We start from the raw sequence: 20,114 nt of genomic DNA on the forward strand, positions 1-20,114 counted from the left end.
CCGCCCCGTCGGGGCCGCCCCCCCCCCCCCCCCCGCGGGGGGCCTCTTCCCGCAGCGGCCGCCGCCGCCCCCCGCCCCGCTCCCCTGGCGGGGCAGCGGCCCCTTCCCGCCCGCGGTTCCTCGCAAGGCGCCCAAGGCTTCCCGCGGCTTTCAGCAGGGTGGAGGTGGGCTCGATCCCACGGGGAGCGAGCGAAGCAGTGGGGGAATGAGAGAATGTCACATGCGGGGCAGTAGAGTATCAGTTTGCAAGGGTATTTTGAATCCGCGATATAATCAGTTACTCAGGCAGAACTTGACTGATAAAAAAAATACTGCATTAGAGCAAATATCAGAACGTTGATATAACGAACCAGAGGCTTCCTTTTTGCAACCCAGAAAAATGAGTACTACCCTGTTTTGAAGGTTTAAAACAGTTCTTTTTATTAAAAGTTTACAATAATTTATGTATTTTACAAATGAATAGAAAGTCTCTTGCTATATATCATATGAATCACAATACAAAAATATGTGTAAAATTTTGTAATTGATCAACATCCAGCCCTACTTCAGGCCTGTCGATTACGGTTTCAGCACTGAACCAAACATTACGTATTTAGGATATGGTGAGTAAGAGATTATATCAGAGAACACAAAGAGGCCACGGCACGCTGGCCGTCGGGGAAAAAAACATTTTCTCTTGTTTACATTTTGCATAAATTTACAACAGTTCCTTTTTATAAAATATACAATCCTTAAATACATGGTTTAATACACATATTCACAATCCGATTTCCTGAGTCTAAACTAAATCCATTGCTGTGCTAAAACACACTGCCCACGGCAAGGTTTCGCGGCGGCATTAGAGATGCAACGCGATTTGGCATCAGTCCGCCAGGAACGACCCTCAGGTATAGTTCTCATCTCTACACGCCTTTTTGTTAACAAGCTGTGTAAGGCACTCAAGGAGACACTGAAGGCTACGGATAGTACTCGAGTAGGATACTTTACTTTAAATAATAGCCACAGTCCTTCAACAGCTTGAACAGTGAGTGCAGGCCTGCAGTACACGACATACAGCTGTTGACAAGCAAGCTGCAATTTGAATGGATTCTAGTTTAGACGGAATCAAAAAAGCATCTGCGTCGCTACGCCCGCGCGCGGCGGTCGCTCGGCACGACCCGCGTGGCGTCAAGCCAAGCGCCGCGCTGTCTAGACAGTGAGCGCTTAGGGCTGCTTCGGCGGTTCTGCAGAAACGCTTCGTTTATGAGTAAACGCACTGGTACACGCTCCTCGAATTCCTGCAGGCAAACGCAGCCAGCATGATAGAGCAGCAACGCCCTCGCGCTACCCTTGCTTTACCCGGCCCCGGCCTGTAGCTGTTTGACAGCAACGCTCTGGGGTACGTGGGGGTCTTTTCCGAAGCGGCTCAGCAGCGGCGAGCTCGAGCAGCGGGCAGCCCCTAGCTGAGGACGACCGGCCCGAGGCGAGCGCGCTCCCGGCGGCAGGCACGGTCCCGCTCGCGCCGCCCGTCCCCGCTCTCCGTCACCGTTTCGCGTTGGCCCGGAGGAAAGCAAGGGCTGCGCGCAAAAAAGGCTTACGCCGGAAAAGCAGACCGAGGCTAAGTCCCGACCCTGCGAGCCTGCGTTTCTGAACTCGCGTTCTTAAGAGAGGCACCAGGCCTATCCGCCCTGCGCTGGCCCACGCTGGCACGCGAGCTCCGCTGCCGCCCACCTGGCTGCTCAAAGGCAGCGCCCTTCTCCAGGCTGGTTCCTACCGCGTCCAATGACTGCAAAAAGCATAAAGTGCTACTCAACGTACAAAAAAAAAAAACCCAAACGAAACAAAAAAACCACCACACACCCACACAGTAGGATCAAGCTCAAAAGGGATTGAAAACTTAGGTTTAAATTAAGTAGCGCAGTTATGGAAAGCTTCTGTCTGTGCATTTATAAGAAAGAAACATTTTTTTTTAAAACGTTCTTTGAGCCTTCTTCTTTCCTATGTACATAGCTTTTTACATATAAATATTAACATATACATAAGCATAGTCACTTATTTACATACTTATCTGTCCTGTGCAGTTAGCTTTTTATTTTAAAAAACCCAGTGATTAAGAAAGCCTAATTAGTGGAGAAACAGAACTGAAATTTCGAGACATATATACACAACATGCAAAAGCATGGCCTGAGTAAACAAAAAATGAGATGTATCCGAGCTACTTTCAAATACACTGGTCTTTAAAGTGCTAACCAGTGCACCAAACGCCCTGCATACTCACACCCATAGCAGCACCTGAATCCCCATGCTCGCCCGGAACATTAGGGCTGTATATTCAGGCATTTAATTTAAGGCATTTCTATAGATGCCAGCACAGTACATCCACCAGATTTCCATCCAACAGCTTCTTCATAGGAGCTCAGTACCTTCTGAGACTGAAGATGGATGCACTAGTGTTTGCTGTTGTTCCAAGTAAACAACATATTGTAAGACAGAAGTATTTTGGTAGAACTCAAAATGGACATTTAGGATTTAACAGTATTTGTAAGCATGAAGTGCAAAAGTAAAAATTTAGCTCGTCTACGTAATCCCAGTATTGGTATTTTTATCTAGTAGAATTGGAATTAAGTTACTTTTATAACATAGTCATATGCTGATATCAAAATCCATAACCTTTGACTTACAGTGTTTTATATTACTTCGGTACAAATATAACAATTTTATGAACAATTCATTTTCTTACATCTTGATAGTTTATCTCCCCTTAGCGTTTACAATGATCAGTTTAAAACATACAAGGGATGTACAAATATCTGGAGGATTTTTTTTTTAAACAATTTTGGCATTAAGAGATTTTCTTCTTAGCGTCATTTATAAAATGAACACAAAGTTGGAAGCGGTGCAGATACCTGCAGAATAAGATAAACATAAGGGTTAATTACAAACACGATTCTCTCTCCACGGTGTGATTTTCAGGCCCAAGCATTGAGTCCCAGACATTTCTGTTTCTTGGGATTTGGTAGGTTGTGTTAGATGGCCCCCAAGTAAATCTACAGTTAGAGTAGACTTATACAATCGCTGTTTTTCCTCTGAAAAGATAACATAGCAAATAGTGCATTTTACATTTAATATAAACTCTGCCATCCGTTATATAGTTCATTTCTCTTAAGCAATGCTCCCCTAACCATTTTCAGGTGTCATTCAAGATACACCACATAATGATGAAGTTAAGATTTGCTTTGTCTAGCTGCATTCAACCTTCGAGGCCGTCTTGCTTGCCCCCGTTTCCCGCAGGGCCCCACGTCCCTCCGCTCTGGGGGACCGCGGTGCCGCAGGACGCGGGACATGCTGGGAATGAAACCCCCAAAAGAAGAGCAAACTGCAAAATCCTGAGGCACGCTAACTTCTGCATTACGGTCAGTAAAGAGCGAACGGATGAGTTGCTTGATAGCTATCAGTTACGAAGCGGGGGAACAGCTTATTCTATCAGAAATTAAAGGAGAAAAAAGCTAAGACAGATCCAGCTAAATTTCTAAATCCATCGACTAAACGTCTCTGCTGGGCCTGCCAACGCAGTTAACGTTCTTACTTATTCTGCGCACAAATCCTGCAGTGAGGAGCACGTCCTGCCCAAACAACCCTGCGGAAACAGAACTCCCGCAGCTTTTTGTGGGCAAAAAACGAATAACTAGTGCGTATGGCAAGAGGGGACAAAAATCAGTCACATCCCAGTCTTCCGCGTGATGTTTCGAAGTGTTGGAGACTCCTTGTCCCGGCTCCCTCTTCTGCGGTAGCTACAGGGAGGAAGCGAGCGCCAGGGGCAGCGGACCCACGGGCGCGCGGCGGGGACAGCCGGGCGCAGCAGCCCCCGGCTCGCCCCATCCCGCCTCCAGCCGCGCCGCGGCTCCGTCCAGCCCTGCCCGCCGCCCGGCCGCGAGATAACCAGCCGCTCCTGTCCGCGGAGACGCAGCTGGAACGCGCTGGGGACGGGCTTCACCGCGGCGGCGCGGAGCCGGACTCGCTGCCCGCCAGCCCCACCGAAAGGGGCCCAGGTGGCGCCAGGGAGAGAGAGATCTCCTCTGCCCTTCCCGCGCCGCCTGCCAGCGCTCAGGTCTCACTAGCGGACTCATCCCCAGCACATCCCGCTCATCATACCGGGCACGGGGAAATTAATTAGCTCATTGCAGTTGGCCCAGCCGCCCCGTCCTGCAAAGCCCGGCAGATGCTGCAGGGCCCTTCTTGCCTCCGGAGCAAACCCTTCCCGGTCCGGCTCAAGGAAGGGTCTGCGCTGGCCGTCAGGCGAGAAAAACCAAGGATTTTCATAAACAGTCCCTAAAAAGACACAGGACTTGGAGAACTCGGGAGTAAAGACAAGTGAATTTTAAGCACGTCGCGACGCCGCTGCAGGGAGGCGGAGAGCAGTGCGGCGCGCTCACCAATCATCGCACCCACCGCCTCTTTCAAGTGTCGCGCTCGGCTGCTTCACATGCTCGTCCCGGGCACTGTCTAGAGGCTTCTCATGTCTGCTTATTTTAAAAGGGACATAGTTCTCATTCTCACCCCGGGCAATCCACCACCAAAGAGACTTTTTTTCCAGAAAGCTATAAAACCATGCAGAAAGAAGTGGCAATGAAAACTTCTTTTCAACAATTATAATGAACGGAGCTCTAATATTTTGAGTACCTGAGCTTTCACCACTGGTGGAAAAGTACAGCTTCACTGCGATAGAACCAACCAAAACTGCATTTCACCAAAAATTACAATTTCATACTGAAAGTGAATGATTGCCTATTACTACTATTACCATTATTATTATATTCTTAATTGAAGGAAATATACATTTTTTATATATATATGCACACACACATACATATATGCACACACACATACATATATGTGTGTATATATTTGTATAAGGTAGCTAAAGGGATTTACTGGAAGTTTGTTTAAACACACCATCCTGAGCTGAAAATCACATTTTCACAGGATCTTGCCTCTCATTTGCTTCTGGTAGGAGGACAGGGGGATAACGGTTAATGGCTAAGACCATTCCCAACTGACACGCAGCAGATGGCCCATCTGCCCTTACAGCCAGCGCTGAACCTCGCATTAGTAGCATAAGCTACCATATGGCTTAGAGAAACAGATACCATTAGTATTCTAAGCACATATTTTACAATTTCTTGGGAAGAGTATGAAAATTTGCAAGGAATAACAAAAAGTAACTGAAACACACAGGCGTTTATTCAAATAGCTGAGTTAACAGCTTTAGAATATCTTATGCTGCTTATGTAGCCTGGACTTAGGAACTTAAGTTTTGCCACCTAATGACAAATAGATCTTCTTTTTGTATCTGAGCGTATGATGCCATTCTCCTACACAAAATACCTGGAGGAAAATTAAAAATAAGTAATAGGAATGCTAGGAAATATTTTCTACACATTGCAGCTGGCGAAAACGTAACACTACCCAGCCTGAAGAATAGCTATCTAGTAGGGTTTTCAGCTGCAAGGTTAAATCTTCTATCATCTGTTTTAAATATAAGGTGCAAGACAGACGCTGAAACCAGAAATACTTTCCTCATTGGGGAAAATACTAAACACAGCAGCATGTTCCATAGAGATGATCAAGAAAGTAAAACATCAACTGACTGAAAGCAGCCCCAGGGACTGGATGGGATCCTCCCCAAAACTGCAGGGCACAGGAGGACCTTTCTCAGCTATGCCAGCACTGAAATATGTACTACAATAAGGGGCAGTATTTCTTGAATCAGCCATAAATTACATTAGTAATTAGTCTGAATGCTGGAGGAGAATGCAGTTCTCAGGGAACGAAAATATGGAAAACATGTAACAAACTGAAGACGTTTACATACAGAAAAAACTGAATTAGTCACATCTCGTATTGACTCATGTTAAGGATTCATAAAGTCATAGAAACGTCCTGGAGAAAAACAAGAGTTAACAGTCAGTTGAAATAGAAGTGCAAGTGTAGTTTGGCTGAAAATCTGAACTAATGTTTGATTGAACATGTTAACAATGTGAAGTGAATCTAACCAGCGAGGTGCACCGGCCGGCGTGCCCGGTGTCACAGCCGGTCACCTTGATGGCTGTCTTGGTAAAGACAAAGACACAATGAACTCAGTGACTAAAACAGTCACTTCTGGCCTGGAGGTATTCTGTCTGGGGCTGAATTGGCACCAATTAAATGAACAATGAGCATAAGTGAGTGACTTAGTGCCCAGAACGAGTAACTTAACGCCTTTCATAAGCCTACACTCAGTACGGGTACTCTCCGCCACCCGGCGACCCGCGGTGCCGTTGCTGGCCTGTCCCCTGGGCCAGCCGGGCAGCCACCGAGGTCGCTCAACAATTACCCAACATTGGGCAGCGCTAACTGATAACTATGCGAAAAGAGCGGCAACACCTATTTTTGCAGTGAGCAGAATAGCAGCAGTCAGGACATCTAATTTTCCTACTGTAATGGAGGAACCTATAGAAAACCCGCCATGGATGTTTATTATTGTCACGCTTGCACAGTGTTTCTTCTATTTTCACTCATGAACTGTCTTCCTCAACAAAAAAAATGCCAACACCGACAGCCGAAGCAGAGGCCGGCAGCTGTGCGGGAGCTGCCAGTCAGCATCGCTGCTAATCAGCAACTGTGAACTATTTGCCACAATGTTTCTTTGTGATTAAATTAAGTAAGTCTAACATCAAAAGAATCAGCCCGAGTGAACTTCATCCTCCCGGACAGAAAGGCAGCAGGTAAGAGTACGAAGAGCAGTCGTTACTGTCTACGAAACATAAAAACTCACCGACAGAGTAGCTGCCCTGCGGCGGGACGTAGGTGAGACAACACATCAGTCTCCTATGGGATGCTCCATTGTATCCTGTGGGACACTATGGCTTCAGAGAGCTCTGGCATAGAGCGCTGGCAGCTGGAGCCCGCTCCCATTAGGGAAAATAGAAGTTTTGTCACTCGTACGTGTGAGGACAAATTCGGTCCTATCTTCCCAGTTTTCATCGGTGCTCAGAACGGAAAGGTGGAATTCCGTTTTCTGTTAAGAAGAAACTGCCAGGCCTGGCTTCCTATTTGTCTTCCTCTTCCTCTATCAGGAGATCCATACGCAGTATCACTAAGAACAAGGTAACAAAACGAGTGACTTTATAGCACATACAGCCCCTATTGTTATTGCATGCTGTGATTTTTTTACATGTCGTTTTTTGCCCGTGTCTGACTATTTGAGCCAGATGAGCAGTGGAAGACCACTCACAGGGTCTTCCCGCTTTAATTCTCTACTGAGCAAAAATTAATCTCTGCAAAAAATTCAGACTCTCCTACAGGAGCATCATCCTGTGTAAAGCTAAAATAGGATGTTAACCATGGGCAAAGCTAGTTCAGATATAAAGACTGCATCGCACATTTTGCCCATGATGTCTACCTCTGATTGCCAGCAGAAACAAATGCATGCAGGCAAGTTTCACTCTCTCCTTTTGGTTGAAAATTTAATCCGGTACTGTTTAATTTTTGTGCTGCAAGAAGAGCCAAATCCTCAGCTGTTGTAAATTGGCCCAGCTTACCTGGCCACTACAAATCTGAGAGAGACCGAGAGGCTGAGCCTCTTACCGCTTAGACTCCTTTCTAAGTCGCTCTGCCTATGGGCCATTTATGCACCTGCAGAGGTGCCAAGCCAGCAGTAAGTAGACACTGGGATCAACTGCATTTAAGGCCACAGTCAAATGACTTTCGTGGCATGAATATCAATTATCAGCTCCAAGTACCTCAGTAATCAGCAATTAAGGAACAATCTTTTTACTACCCACTTCATGAAAAAAACCCATTATTTTTATCCTATGTAAAGAAATGCATATTTTTTCACAAGGCAAGAACCTTAATTTGGCACTAAATTGGTGACTTGTTATTTTGATTTTGGCATTTAAGCATTTCTCAAGCGCGCCTTTTGCGAGACAGCTCAGTCAATGTGTTTATCGTGTTTTGTTGCTGAGCCTACTGCTTTAGAGAATTCTTCATTTTTTTTTCTTCTAAAATAGTGAAATAAACCAACTGAAAGAAAATTAACTAACATTATCAGTTCCTGGTGGTGAATCTTGTGAACATAGGCAACTCAAAAGAACTATTCGCAAGTACAAAAGCCTTGCAATTAATCATAAATATTTACTGGACTGGAATGCAAAATATCGTCTCTACCGCCCTGGGCCCCACGAAAGAGTTTAGAGACGCCCGCTCTGCCGTGCCCGGGAGCGTGCCGGAGCGCAGACATGCGCCGTACCCCGCGTGCTACGGCCCGCAGCAGAGACGCTGACCCAGATACGCGCGCCGGGAGCCTCCACCTTTCACGGTCACTGATCGCGCTCTTCACCCAGATTACTAAGAAGGGCACACCCAATTTTTAACCGCTTCTATTCACTCGTCTTTACAACTTCAAATCATAAACAGACCCACATATAAGTTAAGACAACACATTTCAGCTCCGCCGGGTTTCTGCTACCAGCAGCACACTTATAAAGTGTAACTGCAGAACGACAGGCTCTTGCAGCATGATGAAGCTCACCCACCTTTCTGTAAAGGCGATATGAGGAAATCCAAAGCAGATACGCATAAACTATGTTGCTCAGGATGACATAGTGTCAATACTTTGATGCGTAACAGCAGGGCATTTAAAAGCTGTTTTAGTCCACTACAAATGATTTATTTGTTATATTTAAGCGATAAAATCTTTGGAAATAAGCTGGGTATTATTATTTATATACGTGTATATATGCAGTTATGAAGAAGTCTATAGCATTTTCTTCTCATCTTACATTTTGAAGCAGTGTGTAACAGAGCATAAAATGGAGAATTATAATGAAAACTGTTTGATGACGCCTATATTACCCAAAAAGGGGCATATGACAACATGGCTTTGGTTCTTAACACTTGTACCTGAACAGCTTACATTAAACTTATCTATTTTCATCATGTTTTAGTTTTGGAATAATGGATAATGCTGTCATGAACGCTATTCATTTTGTCTTTAGAAATCTGATTCAAATTAATTGTTGGCATCATTCCTTAATTATTAGTGGTACTTCACTAGAGTAAACGTGGGCGGCTGCCTCTGCCTGATGCCAGTGCTCTACATGTGCAGGTGCTGCCCTCAGCCATGGGTAGTGACCTTGAAGTATCACGCAGGTGAGAAGAACCAAGTCTGTAGGTGAAACTTTCAGCCCCGGTTGCCACGATGGTGCTAACCGGAGTGGGATTGCTCTTCCCGCTTCGCCTGTCTCCACCGCAGCAGCGGGAGCTGGCATCGAGGCTCAGGGCGTCACGGGATCAACCTCTTGCTCCTGTTCAGTGAGACCTGGCTCCGGTTCAGGCAGCCAAGCGAAGGCACGCAGTTTTGTCACAGGCTGGGCAACAAACACGGGTTCTCTCGGAAGGAAAGTCAGTGACGGACCTGACCTTCACAGTCTGAGGCACTGGGGCCGTTTGCTCCTAGGAGCTAGAGCTGCTCTGGGTGGCTGCTGAGGGACAGGCAGAAGACATGGTCACGCATCGTCCTTTCTGTCAGGCACAATTACCTTGCCCACTCACCGTTAGCTAATATCTCCAGAATTCATCCTCATTTTTTGCTCCTCTAAAATACTGGCATATGCTTTCCGCTAATTCCTAGTTTTGACACCTGCAGGGTACTGCAGAAACCGTATCGCTATAAAATGAATTACTGATTTTTGGAGGATATTTTATGTTTTCTTTTCTAGGGCTAAGTAAACGATTATGGACACACTGCTGCATCAGATCGAGGCCTCAGTTCAGGGAAAACCTTCTATTGCACATAACTCTACGCACATACAAAATCTTAGAGCAAGTTTAAATCTATTGATAAATATGTATTACCTAGGTCACATGTAAGTAAATACATCTGAAGTTAAAAAAACGGTTTCATACTGGATATAATAGACAATTATAGAGATAGGTTACCCAAAAATTCTAAGACAGACTGGCATAAACTATTTTAAGACTATAAAGCTGATGTTAATGTGGTTCTTGAACAGCAAAATTCAAAATCAGCAAAGTCATTTCTTTTGAATTTTGTAGCACATGTTGCTTATTATGGGCTAATCTCTAATATATTTTTCTATAATTTCCATATAATTGGTAAGTGATGTTAGAACACTTTTTTAGAAGACAAATCTATTAGAAAGCAGTCATTTTGGTATTGGAAAATATGGTATGACAGATATAAAATATATCTACATGTTGTATTGTGCATAAAAACATTAGATGATATGTCACTACTTATGATGTTTCTGGAATATATAAACGCTATTTATTTTCCTAGTAAAGAAAAAAAAGTAGTTTAAAATATCAGTCTAGTGATATTTGCAATAATATGGATTTTAAACATCTTTATTAACACTTAACCTTTACAGAAGCATCTATTTTTAATGTACACGCAATAAGCTTATGACTAGAATCCATTATGCAGCATACGCATCTATGCACTGCCTCAGCCGAAAGGGCTCAAGAGAGAGATGAGGAAATAAAGCTCTTAATTGGCATTCTCTCCACTCACTGCCACCAGTTCTGCACAAGATTCACAGGAGTCACGTCAAAACTGTGGACAAGGAATCCATTTGGCCTCTGCTGAACCCGTTCAAATATTTAGCAATAGATTTTTGTACTGTTAAAATTAATTTGTAGACAAGTGGAGCCTTTTGATGACAGCAATAGCTAATCTCACAGGTTTACCTGTGCAAAGAAGAGCCTGGGTGCACGGTGCAAACCTGCTCTTTGCAGACCCGGGGCTGACAACACACATCCTGATCGGGCCAGGCATTTGCACAAGCGGCCTGAGCACGGCAATGGTCCCCTCCCCTGTTTTAATAGGACATGGGCTCCACTGCTAAATTCATGGCTACATCTTCTGTACAGTCTGAAAATCATAACTACACAGCACAGTATATGATAAAAAAAAAACATTTGGTTTGCGGATGCTGTACTAAATGAAAACTCAGCTGAAAACTCAAGAGCAAGGAAATCAGGGGAGCGAAACAGCTTTGAGAGACAGAGAACGATAAAAACAAGACAATTCTGTCATGAACCTGGTTAGTCACAAAAATTATTTTTTTATTATAGAGCACCAGGTCACAGATTTAGGATCAGTCGCTGCATTAAAACACGACATTTAGAAAGAAGGCGTTTGTGTTTTAAAGCAGTGCAGCGCCTACGCAAGTCATAAACGCAGAATTAATGCAGGAAATGCAGGTTGACACACTGGCCGTAATTCATGCTTCTCTTGGGGCGAAAAACAGCCTAGTAGCAAGAATTAAGGGCAAAATGTCAGCCTAGATTTCAGCCTTGACATGGAATTTCCTTGCTCCTGTGGGTTTAAGACAGCTGCTTAATCTTACTTAAATGTAGTTCTCTTTTACAGATGACCTTTTTACAGCAGTTTTTAGAAAACATAGTTGTAATTAATGCTTTCAGAAATCTCTCAAGTTAAAAGTTTACAGCCTTTAGGATTCTGCAGTCACTCTCTTGGTAAATTAGTACAGGCAGAATAGAAGTGTGCCATCTTAAAAAATATATTCTATTTACAGGTTTTAATGTTTTTCTTGGGAATAGGAGATACTTACTGGGATTTGACAATGTGTGAATGTTTTATATTCTTCTTACCTTAGTGACCATTACAGCCTTGGTAGTATATGCTGGTACCTCCTTCATGTTCAGTCTAACTCTCATTTTATCAATTTGTTAAATCTCTAGGGTGTTTCCTTACTTATGACGAGAATGAAATTGGCCATTGGGACAATTTTTCTTTAGAAATAGCCAGTGAGAGAACAAAATTTCCTACATCCGTCTCTACAGATCTGTGTAAGGCCATATTTTCTTAGATATACCTTTTTCGTAGAGTGCAGCTGTGATCTGCAACTTCCCAGCAGTTCAGACACATGCCCAGCGCGCACCAGCCCTACTGCGCGGGTGCTTTAGAGATTGCCCGCGTGAACGCAGCACATCTACTGGCGTTGGGATGTGCAGGACTCGACAGAGGTGCTCCCTGCCCGTTGTGATCGTGTGCTCCCCCTGCTCCAACCTGACCGTTCGCATGTAGCCCTGCTCAGACAATAGCCCTCAGTAAGGCTATAACCCATCAGTAGCGGTCGGGATGGCTGCATCGGAGCGGAATCGCGCACAACAACCAAGGACTAGTTGAACGTGCACCAGCCAAGGTATGGCCGGTATGCATATATGACTATGAGTCAACCATCTTACTCCACAAATAACGCTGCAGCACAGAGCCCACGGAGCTCTCGTGCACTGCAGCTGGCTGCCCGGCGGTGAATCTCCCCTCGAGCAGGGACACCTCTCAAGGTTACTCCTCGAGGTCGAGAGACTCCTTACCCGCAACAGATCCTTGGTAAGTGACTAATAGCATGCTGAAACTTTGCAAACTTTGCAAAGTTACCTCTTTGATTTATTGTGCGCATAATCCTTAGACATAGACCATTGACCAAGTCTGGGACTGAGATTGGATCCAGCCGCACCGAGACTCCTCTGAGAAGGAGTTTAGAAAGCAAGGGGGTCTGTTCTGAACCTCATGACTCAACGGGAGGGTGTCCTGGACACTTTGGTCTGACCCTGTCCTCCATGCAGTAAATAACCGAGTGAACCTTGCCATTGACCCTTGTTAAATCACTGTCTTATCTCAATAAAATATATCGCTGCTTCTCTCTTACAAGGGAAGTGCATCACTCCCCCACCCACTCCTCCGCAACACATGTTGATCACCTGTATGAGTAGCGCTACTGAGGGTGATGCTCCCATTCACACAGGTGAGTGCTGCTCAGCGCTGTACCCCTGTCTGAGAAAAAGTCAAGCGTTTGAGGGACAAATGAGTTGAAGAACTTTAACTGTAACTCAGACCGCAAGAGGAGAAGCATCTGAACTCCAGATGGAGGGCCTGACCCCTGTGCCATGTTCTCCACGTCACTGGCCCTGGGAAGAAAGAGATGCAATCCCGGCTCCGGTGCCATGAGTGCATGTTCCAGCATCGCCTTCTGCAAGGCTGTAATACGCTCCCGATGTTGTCACTCAGAAAAAGGTAATTTTCAATGCAGCTGTGAAAAGTGCTTTACTAAAGGCTGAGGAAGGGCAAGACCACGCGTTTGCGGAGACCAGCGGAAGGCCCCTTCCTGAGGGAGCCCTCGCGAGCGAAGGGCAAGGCAAAGGGGCTGCGGTTTCTAGGTACGAACACAGGGATGCAGCACTCGACATGAGGGCTCCTGCGTAAGGGGAGCTGAAGGGAAAGATGTTGATTTAAGACAACGCGCTCCATGAGCGCAATTATCAAGTTTATGGACTCGCTCCCGGGAGACCCGCCTGCTGGCTGCTGCACCGGCGCAACGCCGGCCTGATGGGCGTCAACGCGAGCGACTGTTGCCCACCGGCAGAACGCAGCCCTGGCGCGAGACCGGCAGTCATACTGATACACGTTTTAATGTCAGCAACAGATAAAAATAGGAAACAAATAGTATGTGATGGATACTCGTCTCAAAGGCAGCTATACCTTTAGGCAGTAATATCCTGAATCATAGAGAGCAAAAACAGTGGAAAAAAACTAAAAGTGATACCATGAGTCATACTTCTTCCCTGTTTTTTGACATAAATGTTATTTTCTGTGAGAAAAATATGGCTCAGCTTCCATCAGTTTCTAAAATTGCCTGATGATTGCCTCATTTTCTCCAATTACAAGAGGATTACAATAATTTTATAAAAATACATAAAAAGAGAGGTTCTCAGTTTTGATATTTAAAGAATACAAGAATAATCAATACAAAAAGTATTTCATACTATGAAAAGGGTAGATTAAAATGTCCTGGTGGAGGAATAAGAACAGCTTTAATTTTTTCTAAAATAATAAATCTATTGCTAATATGGACAATACAAAGGGTATTGAAGATTTATTATTATTCTCGATAGGATCTTTTCCTCACTTTAAAGGTCATTGGAAAAGTTGGAGTTTAAAGATTACAGAAAATATTGCCTTGCAAAACTAGCCTTGAGTCATGCTTCTTTGCAAAGACTGCCTGTAGTGCGAACGTAACACGGCCATTTCTCTGAAGAAGGGATTTCAGCTGATGTGAATTAAAGATGGAAGACTGAGAAAGATGATTCTATTTTAGCTGATCAAATATTTTTGTTTCTTTCCTAACAGGAGAGAATGAATCGTGCTGCTGTCTAGAAGATACAAAGATGGAATGGGGCTCAGGTGGTGAGGTGGTGGCAGGAACCAATAAAAAGTTTCCCGAAAATTTATGCTAAAGTACGAGGAAAGACTCACACTTGTATCATATATGTATTTTTTCTTCCTTTGCTATTACATATCAGTATAACAACTTCCCAAAAGGTTTTCAGTGCTGCAAGCCTTGGAAATTGCCACCGTGTGTGCGCGCGCGTGTGTCCGTGTGCGCACTTTTAGTCATTTACAAATGTAACGCTTTCCAAAAACAAGTACATTTTATAAAGGTTTTTCCAGCAGATTAATTCTTCAAACTACTACTGAATTTACTATGCCCTTTAGGGATTTATTTTCTTAAAGACTGGTCCTTGTTATTTACTAGAATTTAGCAAGATTAAAATTAAGCAGAAGAATATTGCTAATCTAATGAAAACTGAATCTGGTAGGCCCAAGACTGCTTTCAAAACTAAACGATTAAATAGACTGTGTTATTTTTAAAAGCTCAGCGGACTAGACTTTCACAATGCAAATCTCAGTTCTGTGTGTATGACTGAACGTGTATTCCAATTTAAATTACCAATCCATTGTTTTTACCTAACAACAACAACAAAAATTTCCTAATATGGTACATATGTGAAACAAATTGCCATTGTGTTACGGGGCTAAAAGCAACGTTCCATAGCATGCCTACATTTAATGTTGGAGATGGAGCCACCTCTTACTGTTGGCGTTCTTTAAGACCGCTCTGGGAAGCCGGGTCCGTAACCTCCCTCTCGCGACGGGGCAATCGCTTCCCTTGCTGCAGAGTTTCTCTAATCAGTGAAGCACCTCAAGAAACAGTCACCTTACGCAGGTGTTTCCCACTAGTCTCCTGGTGCTGTCAAAGGTCGCCATGGACATTTTTTTCCAACTTACGGTTTCTGTCTTGAATCCTTCTGAAGTTTTCTAATCTATAAGCACGAATATGAGCAAACACAGTAAACAGAAGCGTGTTGCATGCCGTGGAGAAAGGACCTCACAGCGAACCACTGCCAGATGGGAACAATCAATGTTTTACCAATAAACATTGCAACTGCCTCAAATGCAACAGCTCCGAAAAAGCTTAACAGATGTAAGGGCCCTTTTAAATGTTAATTAAGGTGTTTAACCTGGTATTTTATGAATGCCTAACAGACCAGAAATTGAGTTTTTCCAAGAGAAAAGAATAGAATAGAAGACCATTATATTTTGAAGGGGAAGTAGGCACCACAAAAAAATGCCACTGCTTTGTACACAAATCGACAGCATTTTTAAATTCAGAGAAAGCTTTTCTCTAGTTATCACAAATATGAGAACACTGGTACGAATTATATGCTGTATACCAAACACCCTACAACAAAATAGGAGTCATCGACTTCTTGATCACAGAAAAACGGATGTAAAGATTTGTCCCAGTTACTGCCCTTGCTTACTCTGTTCAGGAAGTACAACGAAAAGGAACGGGTCTGAATCCAACCCAAGGTGTCAGCATGTCATGAGCTGAGTCTGCACTTGAGCTAGCTTGACTGGCTCTCCTGTGCTATCAAGGACTATCCGGCCCGTGTCACCTTATTCCCCTCCTGCATGGACCTCAAAGCCGGACAGCTCCAGAGTCCTAAGGGGAAACTTAGGACGCGTCTTCAGTGTTTCTAGCTTGTCCTGGCAGCTTAAACAGCTTTCAAACCTCACAATTTCCAAGGGGCATTCTGCCTCAGGGTTTAGGAGATGAACTACTGAAAATAGCACAGAGACATCAGCAAGCGAGGAACCAAGCATCCCCGACTTCCAGCTTTGTCACCAAGTTTGAAATATTCCTTAGATTACAGAAAGGTCAACAATTCTTTGGGCAGACGCAGACTTTAATTAAAAAAAACAACCAAACCTGCAATTCTTGGCTATTTGTTGGATTTGGCTTTGACCATGAGGCTTTCATCGTTCCACAGAGCTTTCCTAGAAAAACAGGTGAAAACCAAGCAGTCCAGGTTGCATTTACTTTTAGGTTGGAAGTTCATTTTAACGTCAGGTCCCAAAGCAAAACCTGATCAAAGCTTGTCCTGTTCGAACGCAAAGGAGGATCGGGGCGGCTTGCGTGGAAGCGGTGCCACAGCCCGGCCGAGCAGCACGCGCGGCAGGACGAGCACCGCGCTGGGCTGCAAGTAGAGCCTGCCACTGCCGTTCGCCTGCTGGTGACTGAGCTCCCAGGCGGCACACCGGGAAATACGTACAGATATCGCGTTATTTATTGAGACGAGTATGCTCCTGTCCTCTGCTTCAGTTTGAGCCATTGAAATCCCTTCCCCCACCTCTGGACTCTTTGCTTGGGGTTATTTGCTTGTGCTCAGTGCTCTACGGAATTTGATTTTTTTCCCAACCTATATAAAAATAGGGCTGCCTGAAAGAGTAGTAGGAAGTATATCCATTTATCTTACTGATATATCTGACTGCAAACTGCTTTTAAAAGGAATAAAGAACAGTCAGTGCAAAACATTTTCGTGGATGGCAACAATGTTAATTCTAAGCATTTTATTATTTTGGGGGTAGTGCTTCGTTACAGACACGCTAATATTGGCTGCTTAACATTTTAAGTGGCTTCATTTTCCAGCCACGAGAGTTTGATTTAGAATCATATAATGCTGTTCAATTTTCTAGTTTTATATGTGTCCAGTTCAGTATAACAAAGCCGTCCTGTGTGAGGGGCTGTTTGCTATGAGAGAGCATCTCAAATTACTACCGTAAAAAAACAAATTACAAGGAGAATCCCAGCAGGTCTGCTTCCAATTGTTCTCCAGTGGGAATGCGCAAAACAGTAAACAGCAGCCTTTTACCGAAACCTCTTTCCCAGACATGCCTCAAACCTGCACTGCGCTTAAACTGTCCTTAAGCAGCCAAGGCGTCGTTACTCCTGCCTCAGGCCCTTCATCTAGTCTCGTCTCTGGACACTGTAAATTCAGACTGACATTGTCATTTCTCTGTATTTCAGTTTATATCAACGGCTGAAACGTTAAAGCAGAAATACTATGCAACAAGACATCGTACAGTTTCATAAGCATTGTTCATTACTTATCTACAGGAAATCACTTTATTATCCTTGAGCCAAAGTCTATCCTTCACTGGGACCAAGACACTTACAGAAGAATTAAATCATAACAGAGATGAGCAGACTTTGAATCATTCACTTTATCCTCCCATTAATCCCATTTTCTAAATTGAAGGCTTCTCGAAGGCTTGAATTTCCCCTAAACAGTTCACTCTAAACAGAGATTTTTTGGAGGTGTTTTGGGTTGTAGGGTACAGCAAAGACTTGCCAATTAGTATTCTAATAAAGTAGATCATTACCCTTATCTTTGCTCCCCTATAACACAAGCCAGTTACAATCCTTTTAAAACGCGTGGGAATGTGTATACGGAAGGCATCTGACAGAACAACCAAGCAGAAGTCGAGCTCTAGTAGTATCTCCCCTACAGATGCTCTCCGGAAAAATGTGCTGCTGGCCTTAAAAAAGAATCACTTCTGACAACTAAAGCACAACAATAAAAAAGAGCAATAAAGTGATCTAAGGAAAAATAATTATCTACTAAAAGAACAGGATCATACGGCGAGATTCAGCCCTGGTGCGAGAGGAGGAGGCCCCCAGTGGGAGCTCCATATGTGCTCCCTGGAGCTCCCATCCGCCTGCTTTCAGACCGACCTGCGTGTAAGGCACAGGATGTAAAGACAGTCTGGTGTACTAGTCACATTTAAATAAAAGAATCAAACTGTAAAGATGTGAAACTGGTATTTCTAACTCATACATGGCCGACAATAGGAAATACAGAGTTTGTTTTTAAATTCTTTCTTAAAAATGTTAATGCCACTCCACCACCCTAAAAAGAATTTATATAGAGGTGATAAACACAAGGGCTAAAAATACATACGAAAAATACATGTGCTACTAGCTAAGGTTATAGTCTATCATAAGACTAAAGTTGGTTTACTGTTGATCAGAATTACCAATGTGGGGGAGAAAGTCATTTACCCATGCTCGTGAGGTATGCAATATTCCACAAAAAATAGTGACAATCTTTTAGACAATCCTTCTATCACTGAAAAAACCTAAATAATCTTATTTTAATATTAACATATTTTAATAATTATTACACTAATTAATATGTTAATTTAATTAATAACATCTATTACCAACTGGAAGCCTCCGCAGTCATGAATCAAACTGCATCACTGCACAGATGTGATCCTTCTTTATGGAGTGAATGATCCCTTTACAGGGGTGGACACAGGACCTACTTGTGCCATTCCAACTTTGTCTGCATCAGTCTTCCATATCATTTAACATGAGGTAACACCTCTGATTTATTTATTAGAAGGCGTTTAGTTTATAAAGATCTTGAGGAATAGCGATGGGCAACTACGCCTCTTTCTCAAATGCACGCATAAGTGGACTTCTTCAAGGATCGGTCTTGACCCTCCTCATTTTATGCATGCGTATATACACACACACACACACACACACACACACACGACATTAGGTAAAAATTTTTAGCATCAATATACTGAAAAGCACATCCTGACAGCCTACTCCATGTCTGTGACAAATTTTCTTAGTCAAATCACTACTGCTAGCAAGTGCAAAGCAATTAGAGGCCGCACTGTGTCCAACCCTTCGTAAGTATAACCGCTGCTGGAGAGCACCACGCACCAAGGCCTTGGAGAAGTTTGGTCTGCGGGATCTCTCCTCCTAAGCAGAGCTGGGTGCAGAAAATGACACCACATTAGAATCCTTCTGTCTTACTCATTTAAGCATTTATTAATTACTGCCTTTGTCAGTTAAGGGCTACTTCAGCAGGTTCTATTTCTATGGCTGAAATATAGAAAAGAAATATCAGCTTTTTGACAGAACAGTACTGCAACATTTCTAAGTAGACTTCTTTTAACATACTGTTTGTTTTTTCAGATCTTATTTATTTTGAATAAATAAATATGGAATAGCATTTTAATAAATGTTATTCAATTTTTAAGTTAAGCCTACTAAAATAATTTGAAAAATTACAAGTTTTGGGATGCTCATGTCCTTCTGTAGATCTAAAAGCTAATGTCAAGAAAAATTGCTTATTTTATTGACAATTTATTTATATGAAAGTATGCTAGCACTACCTATGCTTGCAAGTCTGCAATTTCTAACATAACTTAAATATACGCTACAAAATAATTAAGATAACGTTGCCTAAAACAACTTCTTAAAACTGCCTAGAATAGCCAAGCCCCGTGAAGGGGCAGCCCATGACCCGGAGGGCACAAGTCCCCTTCCAGCCTCCTTCGGCATCGCAGCACCCTCCTGCGGCTGACTCGGGTCATCCGTTTTCTCTACCAAACTCGCATTTCCCAGACTATTCTGGCTTTACAACCCCCTTTTGTCTGCCACGAGATCGCAGGATGCTTGGGAGCAGTTGTCTGGTTTCATTTAAATCCAACAGTCAAATAGGAGTGCTTCAGCTTGTAGGTGCATAATTAAAGGTAAAACCCCATTTCATTTCATAAAAACAATGTTTGCCATTGTTCTTGCCGCTATGAAATGAAATAGTGAGATGCAAATTAAGGATTAAAAATATCGAATACATCTTTTGTGCATTTGTTCTTGCTACTGTCATTCAGAGCAGAGCTGAGTTCCCAGCACGTTGGACAGTGTGTAAGTGCTGGAAAACCTAGGACTTCCCACAAAGAACAAAGTTAAATATGAATCTGAGAGAAGAGTTAAAAAAATGAAAAGCAAAGGGAAATAAAGGCAAAATACACAGGTATACTCTCAGTATGTACAAGGCACTGTGACTTTTGTAAAATATTTGAAACTGCAACTTTCTCTCTGCATATATATATGTATACA

General features: G+C 43.4%; 1 protein-coding gene across 14 annotated transcripts in view; it reads right to left on the reverse strand.

Moving 5' to 3' along the window:
* Positions 1-408: 408 nt before the first annotated feature.
* Positions 409-20,114, reverse strand: part of JAKMIP3 (Janus kinase and microtubule interacting protein 3) — a 121,361-nt gene continuing 101,655 nt past the window's right edge. For 12 of the 14 annotated variants that reach the window (XM_068951348.1, XM_068951366.1, XM_068951365.1 and 9 more), the window contains one exon: positions 409-7,114. The gene's annotated coding sequence lies outside the window, so the exon portion shown is untranslated. The remainder of the gene's footprint in view (positions 7,115-20,114) is intronic. The other 2 variants (XM_068951349.1, XM_068951350.1) reach the window with 2 other exon arrangements.

The sequence above is a fragment of the Struthio camelus genome, chromosome 7, assembly GCF_040807025.1.
Source record: "Struthio camelus isolate bStrCam1 chromosome 7, bStrCam1.hap1, whole genome shotgun sequence".
In the NCBI taxonomy this organism is placed as follows: Eukaryota; Metazoa; Chordata; class Aves; order Struthioniformes; family Struthionidae; genus Struthio; species Struthio camelus.